The sequence below is a fragment of the Ursus arctos genome, unplaced genomic scaffold, assembly GCF_023065955.2.
Source record: "Ursus arctos isolate Adak ecotype North America unplaced genomic scaffold, UrsArc2.0 scaffold_3, whole genome shotgun sequence".
Lineage (NCBI taxonomy): Eukaryota > Metazoa > Chordata > Mammalia > Carnivora > Ursidae > Ursus > Ursus arctos.
Window position 1 is genome coordinate 41,467,845 of NW_026622985.1, and position 25,562 is coordinate 41,493,406.

The following is a 25,562-nucleotide window of genomic DNA, read 5'->3' on the forward strand; positions in this document are numbered from 1 at the left end:
TTCTTGAAAGATAAAGTTGCTAGATGCTGTATATCATCTCAGATTGTATCCTAGGGTGGAAGAAGAACATTAGTGGAAAATATGGTGAGATGAGTAAAGTCTGTAGCTTAGTTAATAGTAATGTTAGTGTTTATTTATTTGTTTTTTTAGTAGGATTAGTGTTTTAGTTTTGAAGTGTGCCATGGTTATGTCACACGGTAACATTAGGGAGAATCTGGGTGAAGACTGTAAGGAAACAGTAACTATCCTTGCAACTGTCATATAAATTTAAAATCATTCAAAAATTTAGAAAAGTATTAAAAAATAAGGATAAAATAAGTTCTCAGACAAAATCTTAGAGTATAGTCACCAGTGGAAACAGCCCGTACAATATGCTGAAGGAAATTCTTCACAGTAAAGGATAGTGATTCCAGATGGATGCGTAAAATTTCAGGAAGAAATAAAGGGCAATGGAAAGTATAAATACAGGAGTAAATATGGAAAGATATTGTTATTTAAAACAACAATAATCATATCTTTGTGGTTTATAATATATGAAATGTAAAATGTATGACTATAATGGCATAAATGTCAAGAAGCATGTAAGGGGAGTTAAATTGTTGTCAGGTTATTGCATTGTTTGGAAGTGATAAAAGTACTAATGCTAGGATGATTGTATGGAGGAAAAGATGAATATTGTAACCTCTAGGGAAACTTCTAAAAAGTGATAAAAATGTAAACAAACAAGCTAAAAGAAGAAATAAAAGGGAGTAAAAAAATTTGATTAATTCTAAAGGAGGCAGGGAAAGATGAAAAAAGGAACAAAGACCAGATGGAGAAAAGAGAAACAATTATTGAGATGTTGTTAAATGCAACTATATTAGTTATTACATATACATAGATTAAGCACTAGAAAGGCAAATGGATTAAAAACAAAATCTAAGTATATGCTCTGTAAAGAGATCCATTGTAAATATAGATATAGATTGAAAATAAAAGAATAAAAGTAAAAAAAAAAAAAAAAAGGATAACAGTAGCAGCCTGGGTCCTCCAGGGCCATCAGCCACCTTGGCCTCATGGCACTCCACATGGCAGGCTGGGGGGCAGGAGCCCAGCAGAAGTCATGGTGGGCCCAGGAGGCTGCCCTGGGCAAATGCAGCCAGAGCTGGCGCTGATCACGGTGCTGCCCCCTCCATGGTCACAGCTGCTGCCAACCCCAGCCACCCTCACACCCCCGTGGCCAGGCTGGACCTGGGTGACCAGCGGGAGCACTGGCGGATGTTCCAGAGCGTCATCTTCCAGGGCACAACAAAGCTGCTGCTGGACACCTTCCAATACCAGAGCGAAGTTTGGGCCTCAGCAGATGTGCACATCTTTGACTGTACCTGCAGCATTTGTGAGAAGAAGCAGAATAGACACTTCATTGTTCTGGCTTCTCGCTTCAAGCTCCTGAAGGGGACCAAACCACATACACATTCAACAGGCACAAAGCACAACACCCCTGTAAGAGATGGGATGTTCAGAGCCTTTACACTCTCTGCTCAAACCCTGGAGGTTCCAGATTTGCAGCCCCCCCCCTCCCCGTACCGACTGCCTGGATGAGGGCGCTGCCAGGAATGTGGTCAGTGAGGAATTTAATGGCATCTGTTGGGAGAAAGCCATGAAGGAGCACAAGACCATCCAGAACCTGTCTAAAGAGTGAACTCCTGCTTCTCCCTTCCTGAGCAGGAGGAATGGTTGGGACTAATAGCTTTGCTGTCCCTGCTGCCCCTTGGTGGTGCTCATGAATGTGGCTGACCCAGACTGCTGGTTCTGTTGGCCAGCCTGTGGCCATCTTGATCTCTGCAGACTGCTCCAGCTACAAGTTTCTCCAGGCAGCACTTTGTCTTTCTTTAGCCCAGGTTTTGATGTAGGCTAGTTGACATCCTCCTTTCTCTTCCCAACTTTTATATAATCTTTTAGAAAAATAAATATTTTTAACATTAAAACAAAAGAAAATGATGTAAGAAGACATAGAAACAATAACACAAAGAAATTTAATGTGGCTATAATAATATCAGGCAAAGAAGACTACTGCAAGGAGTACTGAAAGATATAAAAAGGTATTTCATAATGAAAAAGGGTCAATTAAACACAAAGCCCAAATAGTCCTAAACCTGTATGTATTTAATAACATAGTTTCTTTCTTTTCTTTCTTTCTTTCTTTCTTTCTTTCTTTCTTTCTTTCTTTCTTTCTTTCTTTCTTTCTTTCTTTCTTTTTTTTAAGATTTTATTTATGTATTTGACAGAGAGAGATAGCCAGCGAGAGAGGGAACACAAGCAGGGGGACTGTGAGAGGAAGAAGCAGACTCCTAGCGGAGGAGCCTGATGTGAGGCTCGATCCTAGAACGCTGGGGATCACTCCCTGAGCCGAAGGCAGGGGGCGCCTGGGTGGCACAGCGGTTAAGCGTCTGCCTTCGGCTCAGGGCGTGATCCCGGCGTTGTGGAATCGAGCCCCACATCAGGCTCCTCTGCTGGGAGCCTGCTTCTTCCTCTCCCACTCCCCCTGCTTGTGTTCCCTCTCTCGCTGGCTGTCTCTATCTCTGTCGAATGAATAAATAAATAAAACCTTTAAAAAAAAAAAAATGAAGGCAGACGCTTAACGACTGCGCCACCCAGGCACCCCAAATAGCATAGTCTCAAAATATATATAAACATTCACAGAATTAATTGTGATTGTGCATTTATCTATTTCTCATTTTAATCCAGTCATTTATATTCTAGATCTTGATCTTGGTAGTGATTGCATTTAACATTTGTGTACTGTATATGTTATACCTCAATAAAAAAGTTTATTAAAAAAGCTTATAAAAATATGTTATGGGCCAATTATCCAGGTAAAATTTTAACATAGTATATTTCTTTCCTATTTTACCAAATCCTTGAGACTGAATAATGAATAATCCTATACTAGAGGTTGCTAGCTTGTTTAAATGATGTTTAATAGACAGAAAAGGTCATAAAATTTATCATAGTAATAAAGATATTTGACACCCAGTATATATAAAGATTCCATTATCCTAAAAACATAATGAAAAATACGAGTTCAAACTGTGTTTTAAGATACTCCTTTTTCATAAAAATTATGGAAATGCGTATTACCATAAATGTTACCAGACCTAGGAAAACCAGTAAATAGCGAGTAAACTTTGAAGAACCTTTAGATAAGCAAGTTTTGAAATTAGTATTTATTTATTTTCTGGCATTGTGTTAGACAATGCTATTCGGATAGCAGATTCTAGTGTATATTATGTTCTTTAAGATAATTCAGTTTCATTCAGTTCTCTTAACAACTTTCTAAGATATTAATGACCAGTATTTTCCATATGAAACACTTGCATTTTCTGGTAGTTAAAAGCTACCATATGCTTTTTCATGGTTTTTGCTAATGATAATAGCCATTATTTAGACAAGAATTTGGAGAAGTGCTGTGAGAAATCTCTGTAGTGTGTACTTTGTTCAAGAGTGTTCAATAAGGTGACTGTGAGTCTTAGAATCTTTAAAATATTTATGTACTTTTCGTCAGTATGTTCTGTGATAATTATTACACACTTAGAAAGCAACTGGGGTACACTTCAGTGCTGTACTTGTTGAGGCATTTGCAGGATTGGCACTGGACTTCGAGGATAGGTTGGTTTTATAGAAAAAGAAAGATAAAGTTATGTAATATAGGAAGAATAACTGACCATAGTATCATACTGAGAAAGAAAAATATGTATGTATTTATATATATATATGTATATTTATATTTATAAAGTTTATATATACATATAAAGTGAGATTCCCTATCTAAAGCTTAGATGTTTGTGTAGAGGTTATGATTTGCTCCCTAGATTCCCTCTTCAAGCATGAAGACGTTATTCCCCTAACTATAGCATATGCTGCTGACAAACAATTCTCAATTCTTAGCTCTTTTTGGAATTGTTTCAGTTGAAGAAAATCATGTAGCCTAGGGTCATGCCCCCTTCCGGGGCAACCTATATTCATGAATGTGACTGGTTGATGAGTTTGAATAAAGACTTGGCTCCCTTGCCCCAACTCAGGACAATTCTGAGATGTCATCCCAGCTTCAGAACACCCTGTAGGGTTGACTGAGTTCCTTATAGAAATGACATTTTATCTATACTTCTTGTTTGTAAAATCGTTTTTTCTTTCCTCTCTCCCAATTAATACTACTACTATTATTATTAATAATAAGATAATATTAATGAGATTAATGCTATCTTAATAATATAAGATTTCAAATATGTTTTACAAGATTTCATTCTCCCCCTTAAATAGTTTATTTGTAGTGGGCTGGAAAGGGTGATTTGAGTTAGTTATATACAGATAACACCATACACCAATGTTACAAGGGAGGCAAGAACGATGGGAAAGAGTAGTGGAGCCCTGAATAAAGTCCCCTCTTTAAGAGTGAGTTTGGGGAAAAGGCAGAGGCCTGGAATGTTAAAGGGAGTATGACGAGTGTATTTCTTTCTTTCTTTTTTTTTTCCCCTAGAAAGTAGAGGGCATAAACCACTGTAGATAAGTAGAGTTCTTATAAAAAGGAATTATAGTAATTAGTGGTAGGAAATGCCTTGCCAAGTTAAAAGGAGAGGGCTAGGAGTCCATCATAAGAATGACCCATGTCATTTTGTTCTCAGATTAATTGTGGCTTTTTTAACAAGGGAATTTTGCTATTCAAACATGATACGGAACATTCTGGAAATGACTACAAAAATTATTTAGTAAGAGTCCAGTTCCTAGCATGGTGTTTGGCATACAGAGAAAGTAAAGGACAGTTTCTGCCTTTGAGAGGAAACCAGATTTTTTTAATAGAAAGGGTTATAGAAGAACACAGTCCAAAGTAACACACTTATTGAAAGATGAACAGTATGATGATGTGCCATTGTAATTTCTCAAGTTCATAGACACTTAAATTGGGAATTATGCTGATATTTTACTGCCCATAAATTTTTTATGCTTACTTCTTTCTAGGGATCTGAGGGCTTCAAGATTGGCCCTAGAAGTTTGAACTCTGGCTCAAAGTATCTGAAACTCCTGTGATATTAGATAATCTGTTAGGTTATCTTACCCTCCACCAAGTATGTCATGGAAAATTACTTTCTCAAGTGAAATACAGACATTAAGAGTTGGTATCTTTCCTTCTTATTTGAAGAGACAGATGTTGAGGTTTTGTTATTTCTGAAAGCCATGAATTAGGAAAGGTTCCTTAGTTTTTAGTTTTTAGCCTAACACCATTGCGTGTGATTGTTCACACTTCCTATGATTTGCACATCAATGGCTTTGGTCTGGCATCCTAGAGAGCTTAGTGTTTATTTCTGGTCTGTCATCTTCTCTGGAATGTTGATTGTACTCTTGCTATCTACTTCCCTTTTATTCTTGTCTCTAGAAGGCTATTACTGTAGTCACAGTAGAATTAATCACTGTCTATAGACCTAGTTTTATAAGGATTTAATGAGCTCTCTTGAATTCTCTAGAGAAACAAGAGACATGTATGTATGTTCCATTATGTTCTATACATTTTTCTTTTTGTCAAAACTCTGGACGACAAACTTTCCATAGTCTTTCTAGGGTTTATAGGGATAAACTAATATTGTTTTCCAAAAGTCTCCTAGGTTTGGTATTTAATTGTCTTGGTGTCCACCACAGGAAAGTTTTCATTCACTGGAGGAGTACATGTGTGCTGAGAGTCAGGAATAAGCTATTTCTCTCCAGGGCAAACATACAAATCTGAATTACAGGATCAGAAGAAAACTTAGCTTATTGACTATAATAAGAATAACCTGGGCATTTAAAAGGGCTCAGAATAAATTCATAAGCCTGTTCCCTTTTTTTAATATTACTTAATACAGTATCTTAAATTTGTATTTTCCTGTCCACATTCTCAGTGTATGATCATTCCTTCAGTACTCAGAGATTTCCATGTTGCCTTGAAGAGAGTTAAGATTGTTACAACTGGAAAGCAAAGAGAAAGAATCAATGGCTGTTCGGCTTTTGACTTCCAAAATAGACTCTTAAAATCCACATCAAGATCAATATTTTCAAAAGCCAAAGATTTTGTTTTACAAAAGCTGAATTTAATGGAAAGAAAAACAGTCTCTTGAGAATCAAAAGGGAAAACTCCGAAAGAGGCATGCATAGACATTAAGACTGTAACAAGGGGTGCCTGGGTGGCTCAGTCTGTTAAGCTGCTGCCTTTGGGTCAGGTCATGATCCCAGGGTCCTGGGATGGAGCCTGGTGTCAGGCTTCCTGCTCAGCAGGGAGTCTGCTTCTCCCTCTGTCTTTGCCCCTCCCCCCTGCTCATGCTTGCACACTCTCTTTCTTCTCTAGCATGCTCTCTCTTAAATAAATCTTAAAAAAAAAAAAAAAAAGACTACAACAAATAGGGAAGAGAGCAGAGAGAGGTCCAGTTACCTCACCCTCTAGGACATGAGATGAACAACAACTGATGTATCAGTTAGGAATTGTGTTTGGTTATAGGTAACAGAAACCAGCCAAAGGTGCCTTAACCAAATGTGTGTTCATTTAAAAAGAAGGCCAGAAAGGGGCGCCTGGGTGGCTCAGTCATTAAGCGTCTGCCTTTGGCTCAGGGCGTGATACCAGAGTCCTGGGATCGAGCCCCACATCAGGCTCCTCCACTGGGAGCCTGCTTCTTCCTCTCCCACTCCCCCTGCTTGTGTTCCCTCTCTCGCTGGCTGTCTGTCCCTCTGTTAAATAAATAAATAAAATCTTAAAAAAAAAAAAAAAAAGGTCAGAAAAAGCTGGCAAGGCAGTTCCATGATATCAATATCCAGGGCTCTGTCTTTTGCTCTGTTATCCAGTTATCTCTGGTTTTCTTATACATGGTGATTTCATGATCACAATATCACTGCTTCAGCCCCACATCTGTGTCCTAGGTAGACAGAAAGAAGCGGAAGGAAGCAATGAGGAGCACAGGGAAAGCAAAACACTCCCAGAAGTCTGCTAAAGTATTATAGGCCAAAGTTGTCTCTACTACACTTAGTTGCAAAGGAGTCTGGAAAATATACTTTTTTTTATTTTTATTTTTATTTTTTAAAAATAATATTTATTTTGTTATATTAGTCACCATACAGTACATCCCCAGTTCTTGATGCAATGTTCCATGATTCATTACTTGCATATAACACCCAGTGCACCATGCAATATGTGCCCTCCTTAATACCCATCACCGGCCTATCCCAATCCCCCACCCCCCACCCCTCTGAAGCCTTCAGTTTGTTTCCGAGTCCACAGTCTCTCATGATTCATCCCTCCTTCTGTTTACCCTCCCTTCATTGTTCCCTTCCTTCTCCTACCTATCTTCCTATTTCTTATGTTCCATAAATGAGTGAAAACATATGATAATTGTCTTTCTCTGCTTGACTTATTTCACTTAGCATAATCTCCTCCAGTCCCGTCCATGTTGCTGCAAATGTTGTGTGATCGTTCTTTCTGATGGCTGAGTAATATTCCATTGTATATATGGATGACATCTTCTTAATCCAGTCATCTGTTGAAGGGCATCTTGGCTCCTCCCACGATTCAGCTATTGTGGACAATGTGGCTACGAACATTGGGGTGCATATGGCCCTTCTTTTCACTACGTCTGTATCTTTGGGGTAAATACCCAGTAGTGCAGTTGCTGGATCATAGGGTAGCTCAATTTTTAACTTTTTGAGGGACCTCTACACTGTTTTCCAAAGTGGCTGTACCAACTTGCATTCCCACCAACGGTGTAAGAGGGATCCCCTTTCACCGCATCCTCTCCAACGTTTGTTGTTTCCTGCCTTGTCCATTTTTGCCATTCTAACTGGCATAAGGTGGTATCTCAAGGTGGTTTTGATTTGAATTTCCCTCATGGCTAATGATTTTGAACATTTTTTTCATGTGTCTGTTAGCCATTTCTATGTCTTCATTGGAAAAGCGTCTGTTCATATCTTCTGCCCATTTATTAATGTGATTGTTTCACATGTATTGAGTTTGAGAAGTTCTTTGTAGATCTTGGATACAAGTCTTTTATCTGTAGTGTCATTTGCAAATATCTTCTCCCATTCCGTGGGCTGCCTCATAGTTTTTTTGACTGTTTCCTTGGCTGTGCAGAAGCTTTTTATCTTGATGAAGTCCCACAAGTTCATTTTTTCTTTTGTTTCATTTGCCTTTGGAGATGTGTCATGAAAAAAGTTGCTGTGGCTGATGTCAAAGAGGTTGTAGCCTATGTTCTCCTCTAGGATTTTGATGGATTCGTGTCTCACATCGAGGTCTTTCAACCATTTGGAGTTTATCTTTGTGTATGGTGTGAGAGAGTGATCAAGTTTCATTCTTTTGCATGTAGCTATCCAATTTTTCCAGCACCATTTATTGAAGAGACTGTCTTTTTTCCACTGGATTTTTTTCCTGCTTTGTCAAAGATTAGTTGCCCAAAGTGCCGAGGGTGGAAAATATACTTTTTTTAAATTAAATTTTCCCAGGGAAAGAATTACATTGGATTGGGGGCAGAGAAATGATGAGTTGGACAGGAAATACATTAAGGGATGTTGGTGAGACATGAGACAAAAGCCCTCCCTGAGGTTACCATATGGAGACAAGCTGAGTGAAGGTCATTGTGTCAATGCCATGAGCTTCATGTAGTCTGTGCAAAAAAAAATCCTCATTAATTTGTGTGTGAGGGGCATAGGGAAGATTTTCCATTGACACTTGCCCAAAGCTTTTATAAGATGTATTTGAAGTCCCTCTTTTGGAACCTACTTTTTCAATGGCTAAGAAACTCATAGCCTCAGAAATAGAGGGTAGGTTTCATGACGCTTTAAGATGCCAGCCAGGATAAAAGGGAAAACGGATAGCTCTTAGTCTTGAGCAGGACTAGGTAGGAATAAAATTTCCTCCCATTTACTCCTCTGCTAATAATTTATGCACAGATGTCAGAATATCTCTTTGTAATTTAACATGTTTCCCCAAACTCCTTTTGGCTCCAACTTCATTTTTAAGAAAATTTCAGTGATGAAAAAATTTGGAAAAGGAATGGTAAAAAACCCAAGAGGAAATTTCAAATAAAGCTGTATCTGCGTTTAATACTGCAATAAATTCAAGAGCCCTTCACCAACTATTCTAACTATAAAAGCAGTTAGAAATATTCTTGGACAGCTTTTGGGAATGACCCTCATCATTGTTTTTAACCTTTGTGTCTGCGTGTGCACTTCCCATTACCTTTGTGTGATTTATATTGTTATCAGAGTTGTTCTACTTCTACTGTGGGGACTTTTGGTAATGGATGGTCATGTGCTTATCATATTTTTAAAAGTGTTGGGCAAACAGGATGTCGCCTTTCACAGACTATCCTAGGGAGAACGCATGTAAATAAGTAATGCCTGCTAAGAGAAGAAAGGAAAAAGAGGTGTAGATTTGGATAAATATAAACCTTTTAAAAATTTTACTTCCATAGTTTCAGAAGTGAGATATTTTTGTCCCCCTAAAATGCATTAGATGGATACTTCCAGAGGTGTGTGCTTTTCTTATGCTATTCATTTGATCCATGATTCATAAAGCACCTTTTTACAAAAGCTGGTTAGTGTCTAAGCCAACACACTGACTATAAAGTTATGCTTTGGCCATATTTTTCTGTGCTCTGACTAGAGCAGTCCAGAATGCCAACAGAATTTAAACTCAGAGTTTTTTTCAAAGTAAAGTTTGATAAAGAGAAGCTTACCTAAAATATTGTTGATAAAAGTAAAAGAAAGACAGTGGCTAGGAAAAAAGAAAGGAACAGAATTGTTCCCCTTTGGAGCTATATTTTGAAGGAAAATGCTTCATATTTTCATTTCTGGCATTAAATTACTTTCCCCAACCTTCAGAAAAAATAGCATTATCATTGCAGAAAAGGGTGGTCAGATGTTTTATTTTTAACTGGAATCAGAATACTGTGGTTCTGATTAGTTACTGCAAGTTTTAAAATCTGAGAACCTCGTTTGAGCCAGGAGTACACATGGGCTTTTAGTGGATGGGGAGTCTGCCTGTTTATATTCTTCTTGACACAATTCCAAGAGAGCTGGATTCCAACAATCACAGACAACTCTGCTCTCCATTTGTTTTGATGAGCAGAGCATTTCACACAATACCAATAAATTCTTTAAATGGTTTTTCTTGTATAATGGGCTTTTACTCTCTTCAGTAACAAAATCAGAGAGGTAAATAATAGCAGTTAGAGCAGAATGAAACAATGTAGCCAAGGGGAGAACCCACTATTACTCTTAGCATTCTATCCCACTAGAGCTAAAAGCTTTAAAATAAATGTTATTTTAGAAATCATTAAAAATTTTTCTGCTAACAAACAAGGGCATCATTTGGGGGATAAGCTTCATGGTAAACATATATTAAAAAGCTTTAAATATATACTAAGCTGGGAATAAGGGAAGGAACATTTTGTGTTGAGCACAAGCAAAATTCTTTGGATAATATATTTAGAGTCTTGGTAAGTAGTTGACAGTATTGGTGAAGGATAAAAAAGTAGAATCTCAAATTCTACTCTACTTTGCTAGAGCCTGTTAGGAAATGCTTCCTCAGCCTGTTGCCTTTTCCCTCTGTGACTCGGGCACCAGGTATATGGAAACCAGTCTAGGGCCTTCCCGATTAGCATAGGAGTAGCTCTTCATCCCCCCCCCCCCCCCCCGCGCCCGCAAAATAATAATTGCTATTTATTTATTTATTTATTTATTTATTTATTTAAGGGGAGAGAGAGGGCATGAGCGGGGGGTGGGGAGGGGCAGAGGAAGGGGGAGAGAGAATCTGAAGGAGACCTCATGCCCAGCGTGAAGCCAGCACAGAGCTCAACATGGAGTCCTAAGTGGGGCCGGATCTCACCACCGTGAGATCATGACCTGAGCTGAAATCAAGAGTCAGATGTTTAATTGATTGGGCCTCCTAGGTGCCCCAATAACCACTTTATTTATTTTTTAATTTTTAAAAATATTTTACTTATTTGAGAGAGAGAGAGAGTGCGCGCACGCAGGAGCAGGGGCAGAGGAAGAGGCAGTAGCAGACTCCCCACTGAACAAGGAGCCCAATGACCTGAGCCAAAGGCAGAAGGCAAGTGTGTAACTGACTGAGCCACCCAGACACCCCCCAATAACCACTTTAAATAATACATATATGTAGGGACGCCTGGGTGGCTCAGTCAGTTAAGTGTCTGCCTTTGGCTCAGGTCATGATCCTGCGGTTCTGGGATTGAGCCCTGAGTCAGGCTCCCTGCTCAGCAGGGAGTCTGCTTCTCCCTCTCCCTCTGCCCCTGATCGTGTGCTCTTCTGTCGCTCAGTCTCTCTCTAAAATAAATGGATAAAATCTTTTAAAAAAATACATACGTAGAGGTGGCATTTTTATCTTATTTTTACAACACCTTATGATAATTGGAGTATGTGATACTCCCTTTTGCAGATGTGTATGGGACTTTAAAGTTTGAAAAGGTTAGGTAACTTACCCACAAGCCTGGAACATCCTATAGCTAAGACTAGGGTGTCCTAGAGTCTGTAGTCTCTTCTTGCGATTAGTATTCTATAGCTTTGCACATCAGCAAGATTGGGTGACCTCCAGAAATTCACCTGGGCCAGTGCCCAAGATGTCAGGCCAATTGGCTTGATTTCCAGCATTGGTGGAGCCCAGCTGCTCCCTCACCAACCTGAGAGTGGGGTAGATCAACTGAAAGATAAATATCTGATTCCTATCTGGAGTGCCACCCCCCCACTTTCTACTATAGCATTGGCTATTTAAAAGTAGGGATTCTGTCTTCTGTGGTGGTTTTATGTCTGGCATGGAGTTCTGGGAAGTATTCTAATGAAATACTTGTAGAAAAAGAGAAAGAACTATTTGCCTATCTCTGTGGTGCTCAGATCATTCAGCTGTGAGTAAGCAATGCCTAATTGCATGGAGATTACTATGAGGTATGACTAAATCAATTCACACATGTTGTGAAAGAGCAGAGATAATAGCAACTATATAATATCCAGTTAAATTCATGGCTTTTACTTCCCTGACCTGAAGTTGGTATGTTGAATAAAAATGACTTTATGTTATTAGGTGCTCATTTCATTTTTTTAATTTTTAATTTTTTTTTGAAGATCCTATTTTGTTTGAGACAGAGAGATCATAAGTGGGGAGGAGGATTGGAGGAAGAGGGAGAAGCAGACTCCCCACTGAGCAGGAAGCCCGAGGGGGTTCGATTCCAGGACCCTGAGATCATGACCCAGGTGCCCCTAGGTGCTCATTTGAGGAAAAAATGTTCTATATTTGGGGGATATTTTCCATTTGATTAATGAGGCACTAATATATAAAAAATTTAAGAAAATCTCACTAAAGAATGTAAAAGATTAATATTTTACAAATAGTAATCCCATTCACATAGCATCATCTCAGAATTGGAAGGGTCCTTGGATAAGTTGTGTGTCCTGCCGTATGCAAGAATTTTCTCTACAGCATCCCGAATGCACTATCTCCAGCCTTTACCCAACTCCCAACATGGACAAAATTATTTTCTTAAACAGTCCATTTGAATGTTGGATTGCTGTAAATGTTACAGCTCTAATACTGAGCTGAAATCAACTTCCTCTGATTTCCATCTTGCTAGTCTTTTTTTTTTCCTTTTCTTTCTTTACCTTCCTCTTTTCCTTCCTTCCTTCCTTCCTTCCTTCCTTCCTTCCTTCCTTCCTTCCTTCCTTCCTCTTTCTCTCTCTCTTCTTTCTTTTGAGTAAAATGGCTCTAAACTTGCTGGTCTGTCATTTAACATCTAATTGAAAAATCAGTGTGTAGTGTAAGGTGTATGAGTCTTTAAATATACTCTGTGAATCGTCATTTGGGTTGGGTCTTTCAAACAATGCAAAGGGGTTAAAGAAGAAAATGAGACTACTTCATTTTTTTTCCTCCTCATTTGTTTTATTTTGAAATATCCCCAACACACTGTTTTGTTCCTCTGAGTGAAATAGGGATCTCAGTTTTGGACTGAACTGGAATGCAAACAGGAATGGGCATGATTGCCATCTGGTGGGTGACTCCATGAGAAGCTCATTTGTGTTTTAAAAAAAAAAAAAATGAAGGGGCTGCTTAGGAAGAAAGCTGTTTGCTTTGTTTGGGCTGCTAATTTAGGAGTTGAGACGTAGAGAGTAGCATGGTGTTTGTGAGTCAGACCGTCCCTACATGAGTCTATAGAGCTGCAGCCAGAAGGTAGAGGGACTCTTTGCATAAAGGATTCCATGAAATATGGGAAAAGTGATAGTGCTTCGGCTTTACCACGTTACAAACTGTGACCTACGTCAGGGAGAGAGAGGTTATTTCTGCATCTCTTTGAGTCCCTGGGGGTTTACTGGTCTGAGAGTTTTTGCTGATGGCACTTTTGCTCTGGAAGAGTTGTGCTGATGGAGTTAAATAGGAAAAGTAAGTGATTCAGGACTATCGTAATAGAGGGAGAAAGATTGAAACTCAACTGCACTGAGACAAAAGGTGGGAAAGTTTTTAAACACTGGGGTAAATTAGTTGAAAGTAACTGGAGGGTGTTAGTGAGGAGGTTGGTCTATATAGTTTGAGTCCATCTCTGTTTGCTAATTGGCACTTATCAAAGTCAGGCTCCTGCATTCCCACAGAGATGGGGAGACAGGTGCTCTATCTTTCTCGATGATTATATTTCAAAGGGATGGCTCCCAAGTCCTTGAGGAAGACATTCCTGGGTTGTAAAAACTGGCGAGAGGCAGGAAGAAGATTTACATCTCAAAGGGGCAGAAAAGAATTTATAATTGCAAGTTTTCCGAACTAAATGCTCTAAGAAAAGGAGGATGGGGGGGGGGGGGTGGGGGGGGGTTAGACTCAGGAAGAAGCCTGTCTAAAGTTTAAGTCAAGCTGAGGGAATGTGCTCATTCCTGTGCCATTTGTGCCAAAATGTGCCATTTTGGTCAGACCTCAGTATTCTCATGGAATATGGCTATACAAGTGGCCCTGAGAGTCACTGCCCTCAGGTAGTTTCAAGGTGGTGGGCATCATTGAAAAGACGGTGCTTGGAGACTGTCAGAGGACAGTTTGTGATAACTCATGAGACTCTTGAAACTCACGGAAGCACATGGAAGGGGTTGCAAAGGGCTAAGAGTATGTGGAATGTAGGGAGAGGCTAGACCAGTGAAATCTGGTTTATTGCCATTAATAAAGGTCCTGCAGATAGATAGCCAGTAACTGGCAAGGCCTGGAGAAATACTTATTACTGAAGTAAAGCATTTCAGGCTGACTTTAAAATGATTACACCCTTCAGTCCAGGAGTGCGTATACTGTGAAATCTTGCTTCCCTGTCCTTCATAAACAGAGTTGCTGTAGTAGAGTGGACATAACACTGATACACAGCTAAAAGGTCTGACTTTTTGTGTTTTTTGTTTGTTTTTTTATTCTACCCATTATCAGCAAAATGAGCTTATATGAGGCACTCAAATTTATCAGGAAATTGATTGTAGTGTATCTACTTCACAGGGTTGTTATCAAGATGAAATCAATGTCTATGAACAAGTATGATGCCTTTCTTTTGACCTCTAATGTCTCATTAGAGGGTCAGCTTTAATGTGACCCCAGTCAAGTCTCTTTAGGACCATTGTAAATTTCATAATCAGATTACTTCCCCTGTTCTCTGTTTATGCAAATTTATTCCAGTTCCCATTAATTTTAGCAGCACATACATGTTTTATTTATTTATTATTTTTAAAGATTTTATTTATTTATTCAACAGGATAGAGACAGCCAGCAAGAGAGGGAACACAAGCAGGGGGAGTGGGAGAGGAAGAAGCAGGCTCATAGCAGAGGAGCCTGATGTGGGGCTCGATCCCATAACGCCGGGATCACGCCCTGAGCCGAAGGCAGACGCTCAACCGCTGTGCCACCCAGGCGCCCCAGCACATACATGTTTTAAATAGATTCCCCCCCTGTTTCATCTGCCATGTTTAATCTATCTCTCAGCTCCCCCAGCTTTGGACTTGGGCTTGGACTCCCTCCTTGTCTACATACTCTGTCTCTCAGGAGAGCTTTGGGAGGAAATGGAAGTCAGCAGCAATCTTGCCTCATGCACTCCCACCTGAATACACATGTTGCCATTGGCTCACCAGTGTTTCAGTGTCTGGTTAGCAGTTTTTGTGTTCCTTATGCATCCGTTAGAATCTATCGCAATTATACTATGTAGCCATAAGCTGCTGGACATCATTATCTATACCTGATAAATGATCTAGTTTAGAGGATATCTAAAGAAGATGCCAAAGAAAAATCTGTAATCTCTGATAGAAAATGTGAGTGTTGATTTAAAAAAAAAATCATTATTTGATGGGAAACTTAAACACTTGCTTATCAGAAAAAAATAAATTCCTAACGTCAAAGAAATTGCTTATTTTTTCATTAAATCCTCAGGATAAAAAAAATAACTATTTTGAGAGGACTGTCTAAAGATGCAGTCGCAGTTACTTTGGTTTTTGGCCCTTGTTCTGTAGTAATTTAGTCTGAACAAGACCCGAGTGTGTGCTATTCTTTGGCTTTATAGTCCTCTAACCATAGGCACTGATGGCATTCATGATTATGGATTAAATAGGGCCAACTCTTGTCAGTAATTTGTCAGGAAAGTCCCACAGAGATTCCCATGGTGCTGTTGAACAATGATGTTGGTAGTGTGTTATTTTGCTTTAGGAAAAGCTACAGCATTCCAACACAGAGTTCAATGCCTGGTACTGGAAGCCTCCTCTCTATTTGATGTAAATTAAACCTTGAGTACACTCTGCCTGGTATTGCAATTAGCATCTGTGGCCTGACCAAATTCTAATGTGTGCAATTGCAGATTACTTACCACTGGATAAGAAATATACTCTGTCATAGCCTTGCTTTGTTATATAATTTTGCCTGGGGTTGTTAAATCACTGTTGCATTCTGCCACTGTGTGCAGCCAGTAGGCTTTTAGAAATTTCAGCATGAAAGGCTCTCAAGAAAACATGAAAATCTTTTAACATAAGGTTATCTCCAGGAGACTACTTTTTGGTTTAGTTATGTGATTGTATTTGAACAAATGTATTTTTCTTTAGTTCTCCTCAGTGTTTTTTAAATTGATGGACTTTCATGACAGGTTTTCAGATCTTGTGCTTTCAATTCCTTTTTGTGGGGGGGTAGAAGTTTCAGAGTGAAGTGTGAAGTGTTTTGTGAGACGAATACATTAAAATATCAATTAGTATTTTGCTAATCTGATTTTTTTTCCTCCTGGAAATAACAAACAATAGAAAGCTAGTATTCTTAAGAGAAAATAAAATTTTTGGAAGGCAGCTGCCAGATAGTCTAATATTTTATTTACTAATGAACTCTTTCACATTTTGAACAAAGTACTCATTGAGGCACACTTGGGTTCTTTGTGAGGTGGCAACAAAGGACTGCTTGGTTAACACCAGGGTCAGCAAACTACCTCCCACAGACAAAATCAAGCCAACGACCTCTTTTTGTAAACAAAGTTTCACTGGAGCATGTCCATGCCTATTTTGTTTATGTATTTCCTATGGCTGCCTTTGTAGAAACTATACGGCCTAAAATATTTACTACCCGGCCGTTCCTAGAAAAAGAAACCCCTGGTCAACCCCTGGTTACGTCATTAACTTTATCTTGTAGAATCAGAGCTGAGTGTGCAGATCCTCTAAACTATGGGAGAATCAAACCACATATTTGACAAACAATTTAACCTAGGTCTTTCCCCTCCCTTGAACTCTCAGTTAGACATCTGTGGCAACTTCAAGCTTCCCTTTGTCTTTCTTCTTTCTCAGGTTACTGGGCCCTAGCTTTTATTTGTAACTGCGGCACCAGTGATTTAGAGTTGATGAACTATCGTTGGACTGATGGTGTGTGTTTTTACCTAAAACACTGGAGTCATGTTTTGAACCCAATGGAAACATTGTGTGTTTTGCAGCAGCTTCATATTTTAGGCTGCCTGTTTAGAACTGCTTTTATGCTGTAGTTTCTTACACTATACGGTAGAAAAACAGTCTTCTCTTTTATTGTTGCCCCAAACTGGTCACACTCTTTCCTAAAACATTACTCTAGACTAAACAGAATCTATACGTGGTTTCTGGAATTGGATCACTGACCCCTGCATCACTTGGAAGAAGGATGGACAGTGAGAGTGCTTATTCTCCTTTTGCTCCTCCAGAACTACCCATTCTACATCTATTTTATCTTGAGTTCCCCCAAAATCAGCACTTGAGAAGAAGGATACATGAAGGTAGCTATTTTGGGAAATGATGTTCGGGAACAGGAGTCAGGGGACTAGGAGTAGTAACACAGAGAAGGAGGTAAAGTTAATCCAAGAGTGGAGTTATTAAAGTTGAATGTTAGTTACTGTTATGGGCAACTGGGGCTCAATCTAGCTAAAAACATTCTGCAGAACTCTCTGTGGATCCATTCTGAGAATAGTTTGCTCAAGACATGGAAGAGGATATATTTATTTATTCTGGCTTCCAAACCTGATTGGCCAAGGGTTGTCCCTGCAGCCACTTACTTCTTTGCATGTACAGTTTGAGCATGCTGTAGCATGGATACACAGGCTAGTCTCATGTAGGTGTCTCACCCAATGAAGGCAAAAGATTCCTGAGGAATAAGAGGCAGTTGAGTCCAAGAGCCATTGCGGCACCGGGTTGACATAGGAATGACCAGAACAAAGTGGTGGTCCAGGAGGATGTGAGACAGGACATAAAAAATGTATGTCTCACTGCCCTTCTTAACCTGCTTCATACCTCAGGGGGCTGATCTCTGTGGCCTGGATCACCTGAGCTCCCTTGCCAATTTGGCTTCTCATTGAGTCTTGGTACCAGGAAAATCTGGAAATCTGAAGGCAGGAGAAGAGAATAGTTGGAGTACTTATTTCCCCATGCTTCCTCCCTTCTTGCACTGCCACTGGATACAACTCTTGTTGGGTAGTACTGCTACTGTGGCTCCAGCTCTCTTTGGGTTTTGGTATCACCATTCTCTTTATACCAAAAGCCACAGATACTTCCAAGAGGCCTTCTCCTGCAGCTGTTGCTCTTGCTTGGATTCAGGAACTTCTTTTCCCTCTTTTCCTTCAGGCCTAGAGTAGATTTTAGCTTTCTGTTGCTACTGATCCTTGGACCCTGCCCAAACCGTTCTAAACAGTCTTTTCATTAAACTTTCATCTTTTTAATCTGTTATGCTTTGTTATCCACCTAAATAAAATTGAGGTTTTGTTAGCAGTAAAGAAGGGGAAACATTTTGGGGTTTGGCATTTGAGAGCATCTGTTATTCTTGTTATAAAGGCCAAGATCAACAGAAAGCTTGCCACCAGTGTAATGGTTTCAACACACTTTGAAAAATGCCGTAGAGATAAAATTCTTATTCGGGGACAGTTTTCACCTTCAGTGGCCCCTACGTCCATATTTTGGTTTGTTGAACTGGGGAGAATGCTGTACTTTACATTTCCATTGAATTATTTTTTCTTCTTATAACATTAATGTCTTTTCAATGTAAAGGATTAAAATAATACAAAAAGGCATAAAGATAAAAGTGAAAATATCCTTTAATTCAATCTCCCACAGATAAATATTAACATTTTGATACGTTTTCCTTCAAATATTATTTTTTTCTCCTCCTTTAAACGACAGAAATTTATTTCTCACAGTTCAGGAAGCTAGAAGTCCAAGATCAAGGTGTCCCCAGAATTGGTTTCTTCCGAGGCCTCTCTTCTTGGTTTGTAGATGGCTGCCTTCTCCATGTGTCCTCAGTTGGCCCTCCCTCAGCATGTCTGTGTCCAAATCTCACCTCCTCTTCTTATAAGGACCAGTCAGATTGGATTAGGGCCCATCCATATGACCTCATTGTACCTCAGACATTCTTGAATGGGACTATAAAATAAATCAGCACCTCAATTTTATGTTTGGAAGGAGGATATAGTAAAAAAAAAGTGGATGGGGTGAGAGGAAAGGAGAATTACATCATCTTGTTGCTGGATAAGCACCAAGTTTAAATATCTTGTATTATTCAAGGATATGCAAACAGGAAAAAAGGAAATAGTAGGAAAAAAAAAAGAAAACAAAAACAATAAATATTTATAATTCCCCCAAGAAACATAATTCAAGAATCAAAGGAAGACTATGCTTTTTAAGAACATTTGTTATGGTTGAATATTTGTGACAACTTAAATGTCTGTCATGGGGTAGTAGATAAATGAATTACGATGGATTCATTCAGTGATACCTGTTCACTACTTTGAGAACAGTGTGGTTTTTCTGGTTTTTTTGTTTTTGTTTTTGTTTTGAGAACAGTATTACTTCAATGAATGGATGTGATAGGCATTCTATGATACATGTGGAGTATTTATAAACATGTTAAAAAATGTTTGTATAGATGCTATTTTTTTACTACTTTGAGAACAGTGTTATTCTATGTTAGTGGAATGAAGTAGAATGTTATATGCTAATACGAATTGATCTTCAAGATATATTAAGTGAGGGGCGCCTGGGTGGCACAGCGGTTAAGCGTCTGCCTTCGGCTCAGGGCGTGATCCCGGCGTCATGGGATCGAGCCCCACATCAGGCTCCTCCACTATGAGCCTGCTTCTTCCTCTCCCACTCCCCCTGCTTGTGTTCCCTCTCTCGCTGGCTGTCTCTATCCTGTCGAATAAATAAATAAAAAATCTTCAAAAAAAAAAAAAGATATATTAAGTGAAAAAAAGCAAGGCTTACATCAAGTGATTCCATTAACACCAGAGAACATAAATATACATTTACATGCTCGTATATACATAAAACATTTCTGGAAGGAAATGAGAAATTATTGACAATTTTTTGTTTTAGGAAATTGGTGAAATTTTGGGATGAGAGATTTGCTTTCAATTACATATATTTTTGTCATGTTTGATTGTTTTTTTCTGTTCACATATTACTTATTCAACTGGAGATTTACATGAGGGAAAAAAAAATCACATCCTAATTGTGCACCCAATTAATTTCCAGAAGACACAGAATTTCTGAAATGAGACAAGAAAGAGGACATAAAAAAAAGTAGAAAAGGGATTTTCACACAGTTGTAAGTATAAAGGGAACTGGCAAGAAAGTTTAAATTGGAAAGAAATTTAAAATGTAATGAGGAAATTAAAGTATATGTTAGAGTACAGATAACTAGGACAGATAAGAATCGTTTCTTACGAGAAGTAACTGTAACTTGAAAGACTTCTTTCAACAATTTCCCTCAAAAAAGATATGAAATTAACAAGAAAGAAGAGGACAGGTGCAAAAGGCAAAGAACAGAAGTTCATCCTACAGAAAATTGGTCTTCCAAGAGAAGAGAAAAATAAATGAACAGAGCAAGAATGAGGAAATAATGGTGAAAAGATTCTGGAGATGAAGAATATCCTGTGGCAGCACATAAAAATTGGGCAAAAGAAAAACAACACCTAAACATATTCTGGTGAAATTTTTGAATTTTAATAGTAAATAAAGAATTTTCTGCACAGGAAAAAAATGTAGTGAGAACTGGCTGATCTTAATCCAGCATAATGATGAACATTAGCTGTCAGTGGAGCAGTGTCTATAGAATTTTGAAGTAAGTAAAAATAATTTGAGATCTAACCAGGAATTTCCTACTTAGTCATGGTATCAATCACGTATAGAGACTTTTTATTTAGTATATATTGATGTACTAATTATGAGCTTTAGAAAATATGCTCCGTATAGTACCCCTCGTGAAAAAAGATAACTCAAAGATACACTTAAACTAGGCAAGTTTTTTTTTTTTTTAATTTATTTTAAAGAAACTCAGGACTTCTCCTGAGAGGATGAAGTAGACATGCTTTTCTTTATTCTTGCCTCTAAGTACAAACAAAATCTCTTCACATTACGTATAAATACCATTGAAATTTATTTAAAAAATCCAGAGAGAAATACTTAGGTGTAAAACTATCAAATCTATCAAAATGTGAGCAAGACTTGGATACCGAAAACTACAGAATGTTGATGGAAAAAAATAAAAGATTATCTAAATAATTGAAGAGACATACTATGTTCATGGATTGGAAGAATCAACATAGTAAAAATGTCAGTTCTCCACAGATTTATATAGAGGTTTAATCAATTCCTTTCATAATCCCTTACATATTTTTTTTTGTAGATATGCACGAGGTTATTCTGTTTTCAAATGGTTAAGTCAAAGGAGCTAGAATAGCTAGAACAACTTGAAAAACAATAAATTAGGAGGAATCAGTCTACCCAATTTCTACAATATCAAAACTGTATGTCATTGGCAGAAATATAGATGCAGGGATCAATGAACAGAATAGAGAATTGAGAAATAGACCCACAAATATGCCTGCTTGCTTTTTGACAAAGATACAAAAGCAATCCAATGGAGGGAAACTAGCCTTTTAACAAATGGTGCTGGAGCAAAGTGGACATCAGTAGAAAGCCAGAGATACATAACTTTGGAAAAACATAAGTAATCTACTAATTGAAAATAGAAGTAAAACAAGAAGTATTTTCAATATAGCAAAAAAAACAAAAAAAAAAGGGGGGGTGAGAGTAAATATAAAAGAATAAATCTAGCAAGTAAAGGGCATAAAACATACTGTATTTAAAAAAAAGGAATAGAGTAAGACCAAATATACAAATTTTGTTAACATAATTAAGTGGGTTAAACCTTTCTAATAAGAAAATGAAGATGTTTAGGTATGGTTAACAAACATATATCAAATGAAAGTGTAAAACGAATTCTAAAAAGTTAAGGTAAATGCTATATAAGAGATATATGAAGAGAGAACATTTCAGAGTAAAAACTAGGAACAAGATACATAAGGCAAACACAAACAGATATAAAAAACAGACAGCAATGTTAATGTTAAAGAAAATAAAATCCATGGCAAAAACCATTAAGAGAATCAAGAAGATCTTTTTGTATAGCTGTAATAGTTAATTTAATTTACTGAATAAAATAACATCAAAATATATAAGCAAGCACTAAAAATATGAGATTTGAAACACACCTCTCAGTTTTTAACAGATCAAACATAAAGAAAAGAACAACTAAATAAAACAACTAGTAATAGCTTTTCATAGTACAATTTATAACATTTATATTTATAATGTATATAATACACTATGTAGTATTACAGTATAATAAAATAATAGCATCTGAATAAAATAATTTGTATTTTATTGGCATATTTCAAACACCATTACTAACAGAATATACTTTTTTTGTCAACCCAAAATAAAACATTTACAAAAATTGAGAACCTATTAGTCCACAAAGAAACCAGAAAAAATTCTAGAATATAATAGGTACATGTTTGGCTCTAATGCAAAATAAACCAGAAATTAATAATAAGGAAGCAAAATGTCTCCAACTTTTTGTTTGTTGAGATTTACAAACATTAATACAAACTAGCCTTTTGCAAACTCTTAAGTCAGAGAGATGTTCAAATCAGTTATTAGAAATAACAATGGCAAGAAAGAAGTTGAGTAAAAACATTAATGGCATATCAAAGCCATAATCAGAAGCAAATTCGTAGTTCAAATCTTTCCATTATTAAACAAGAAAAAAATAAAGCGATTAACTCGGTAAGTTATTAAAGGTAAAACCAACTAACATGAAGTTAAGCAGGACCTGTGTGTTCTCTTCAGAGCTGGGGGCCCAGACCTGTGTCTGGAAGCGGGGAGAAGCAATTAGTAAATGGTTGTTGAATTGATATGTGAATGATTAAAGAAGTGACTGAATAAAAATAGAATTTGTGGAATAAAAAGAATATTAATAGAACTGAAACTCTGTGACTTCCTAAGTCATAAGGAGGCTCAGGCTGTATTCTTGAGTAGGACTAGAACTGTGAAAATGGACGGAACAGTGCAAGTGCCTGTTTACAGAGCCAACAGGTGGGCTGAGCCAAGTGTGGGCTCAGGTGTACAGATGGGGAGTGCTAGAGGCCTTATGGTTCATTTCTGGAATGTTTGGCACCTTCCAGGGGGAAATCTGTCGCAGAGGAGGTTTGCCTGAGAGTAGGCAATTTGGTGGCACTGCAGAAGAAGAAAGGTTTCCCTTTCTTTCTGTTTACCTTCAAAATTCTTTGAACAGGTACTGAAGGCTTCCATTTCAACCCCCAAAACAAAACCTTGCAGTAACAAAGTGATTTAGGTTTACTTTTGAGTATTGTTACTGGTAGCAAAACCTTTCCTGAACACACAGTTTTACTTATTTATTTATTTAATAATAATTTTTTTAAATTATGTTAGTCACCATACAGTACATCCCTAGTTTTTGTTGTAAATTTCCATGATTCAGTACTTGCGTATAACACCCAGTGCACCATGCAATACGTGCCCTCCTTATTTATTTATTTATTTATTTATTTATTTATTTATTTATTTATTTATTTTCGAATTGATGGCACTAGTTTATTTCCCTCTTACAAGACCAACTGCAACCAAATGAACTGAACGTAACCTCAAGATTTTACCGTCTTCATAACGTAACAAAATACGAAGCTTAGAACTGGATCACTTGGCCCTTTCTCTTCTTATCTCCTCCCAGTTCAGAATGCTTGCATCTCTTAATAGCCAGCATTCTCTTAGATCTGCAGTTAGGCTCGACACATTCAAGCCTCAGCACAATCTTCTTCGTAGGGTTAGCCTTTTTCCGGAAAATCGGCTTAGTCTGCCCACCATAGCCGCTCTGCTTCCTGTCATAACACCGCTTTCCCTGGGCATATGGAGAAATCTTTGCCTTTCTTGTACTGTGTCACTTTGTGGGGTTGGTGCTTGCCACACTTCTTGCAGAAAGTCTAGCGGGTTTTAGGAACGTTCACCATGTTTGCGAGAGCGCCATCGGCGCGGAAAGAACAGTGCCCTCCTTAATACCCATCACCAGCCTATCGCATTTCCCCCCACCCCCCGAAGCCCTCAGTTTGCTATGGACTCTGGGAAACAAAATGAACACACAGTTTTAAATAGGGAAAGTTGTTGCACTGCTGGGCCCGAAAAACTGAAGGAGGGGTTGGGTTTTTACTGCCACAGGAAATAACATAGGATCATTAAAGACTCATTTTGATTACACATTTTCTTCCAGAAAAGCAAGAGCAACAAATAGTATCCCAAGCTAATGACACATCATGGGATGTATTGACTGTGGTAAAGTCAACTTCTCGTGGTTCCCTGTGTCAAGTCACTCTGACTGGCTTCACTTACACGTGCAACATCCCCACGTCTCCTGAGGTTGACATGAAATGATACATTTTTATCCACTATCAATCCTTAGTCCTCAAAAAATTCCCATTCTTTTTACCTGTGCGAAAAATCAACCAAATTGAAATGAAAGCCTTCACATTCAAAATATTGAATACTGTAGATAATTAAAATTTCCTATCATGACAAGGCTAAGGTCCCGCTCACCTGGCCTCCCACTTAAAAGAGCCCAACATACTCCTTTTGAAATGGACAGTATTTTTCAAGATCCTGTTTAGGCTCCAAGTGAAACCTCCTAACTTCTCAGGTGCTTCATACAAAACACTGGTTTGCCTCTTTGCTTTTGTTTGGAAGGTCACCTTTATCAGGGCTGTAATTAATTCTTGCCAGGCTAATAGTGTTCCCTGTGAATCACACAGGTCTTGAGGGGAGAAAATTGATAATCTAATAACCATAGCAAAGTGAGACATCTTCACCTTCCAGACCAGGTATCTGGCTTTCTCTTTTCTTGGCTTACAATGAGGTCTGTGGTTATGATTGCTGCTAGCGGTAGGAGAAACTAAAAAAAAAAAAAAGTTTCTTGGCTTTCTGTAGGTTAGTAGCATGTCCCGGTTTTCAAGTACAAAGTCAGATTCTGAGTCAGCCCATCCCCTTACCTGGAATCAGAGGGTTTTCACGCAATAAGATATAACAGCTTAGCTTGCATGAGGTTTTTGGGAAAAAGCCAAATATTCAAAAAACCATCTGCTTGCACTGCTCATAAATCACAGAAATGATTGCCCTTGATCTGCAGCCATTCCCCATTATAGAGGATATTGGTTTCCAAAAGATGTCACAGCATATTGAAATGAGATGGTCTCTTCCAAGCAGAAAATTCCTCTTCACCATTACATTATATAGTGGAGTAGAATTATGTCATGTTAGCCCTCAAAGGCAGATAGGATCTCAGAGAGGATGCGGGTAGAGGGGTGGTTGTAAATTTTGCAACTAGCATAAAGGACAAGCCACTAAAATTTTTTATGCTTTGCTCCAGTCAAATGCTGTAAGAGTTTGAAATGATTGGGAGCAATGAGTTCTATTTCTGAAGATGTCTTTGAACGAGGTGTCCATCTTGTCACTCGTAATACTGTTTCGCACCAAGAGTGAAGACAACAGCAGTTGATAGAATGAGTATAAAGAATGACTGTACTGCAAATAGCCCTTGAAAGCTAGACACTGTTATTATTTAGCGCTTGGGGAACCATCTGCAGAATACTTGGCATTGTGCAAAGCATAAGGGATGACCGGACATCTGGCCAATGGCTTTGATGATCTCAGTGAGACACGACCTTCCATGA

The 25,562-nt window shown here is 38.2% G+C and overlaps 2 pseudogenes; one reads left to right on the top strand and one right to left on the bottom strand.

Annotated features, from left to right (window-relative positions):
* The first annotated feature begins 1,036 nt into the window (after positions 1-1,036).
* Positions 1,037-1,914, top strand: LOC113266341 (centromere protein V-like; annotated as a pseudogene).
* A 21,570-nt stretch (positions 1,915-23,484) lies between these two features.
* On the bottom strand, positions 23,485-23,852 carry LOC113266348 (60S ribosomal protein L36a-like; annotated as a pseudogene).
* Positions 23,853-25,562: the final 1,710 nt, after the last annotated feature.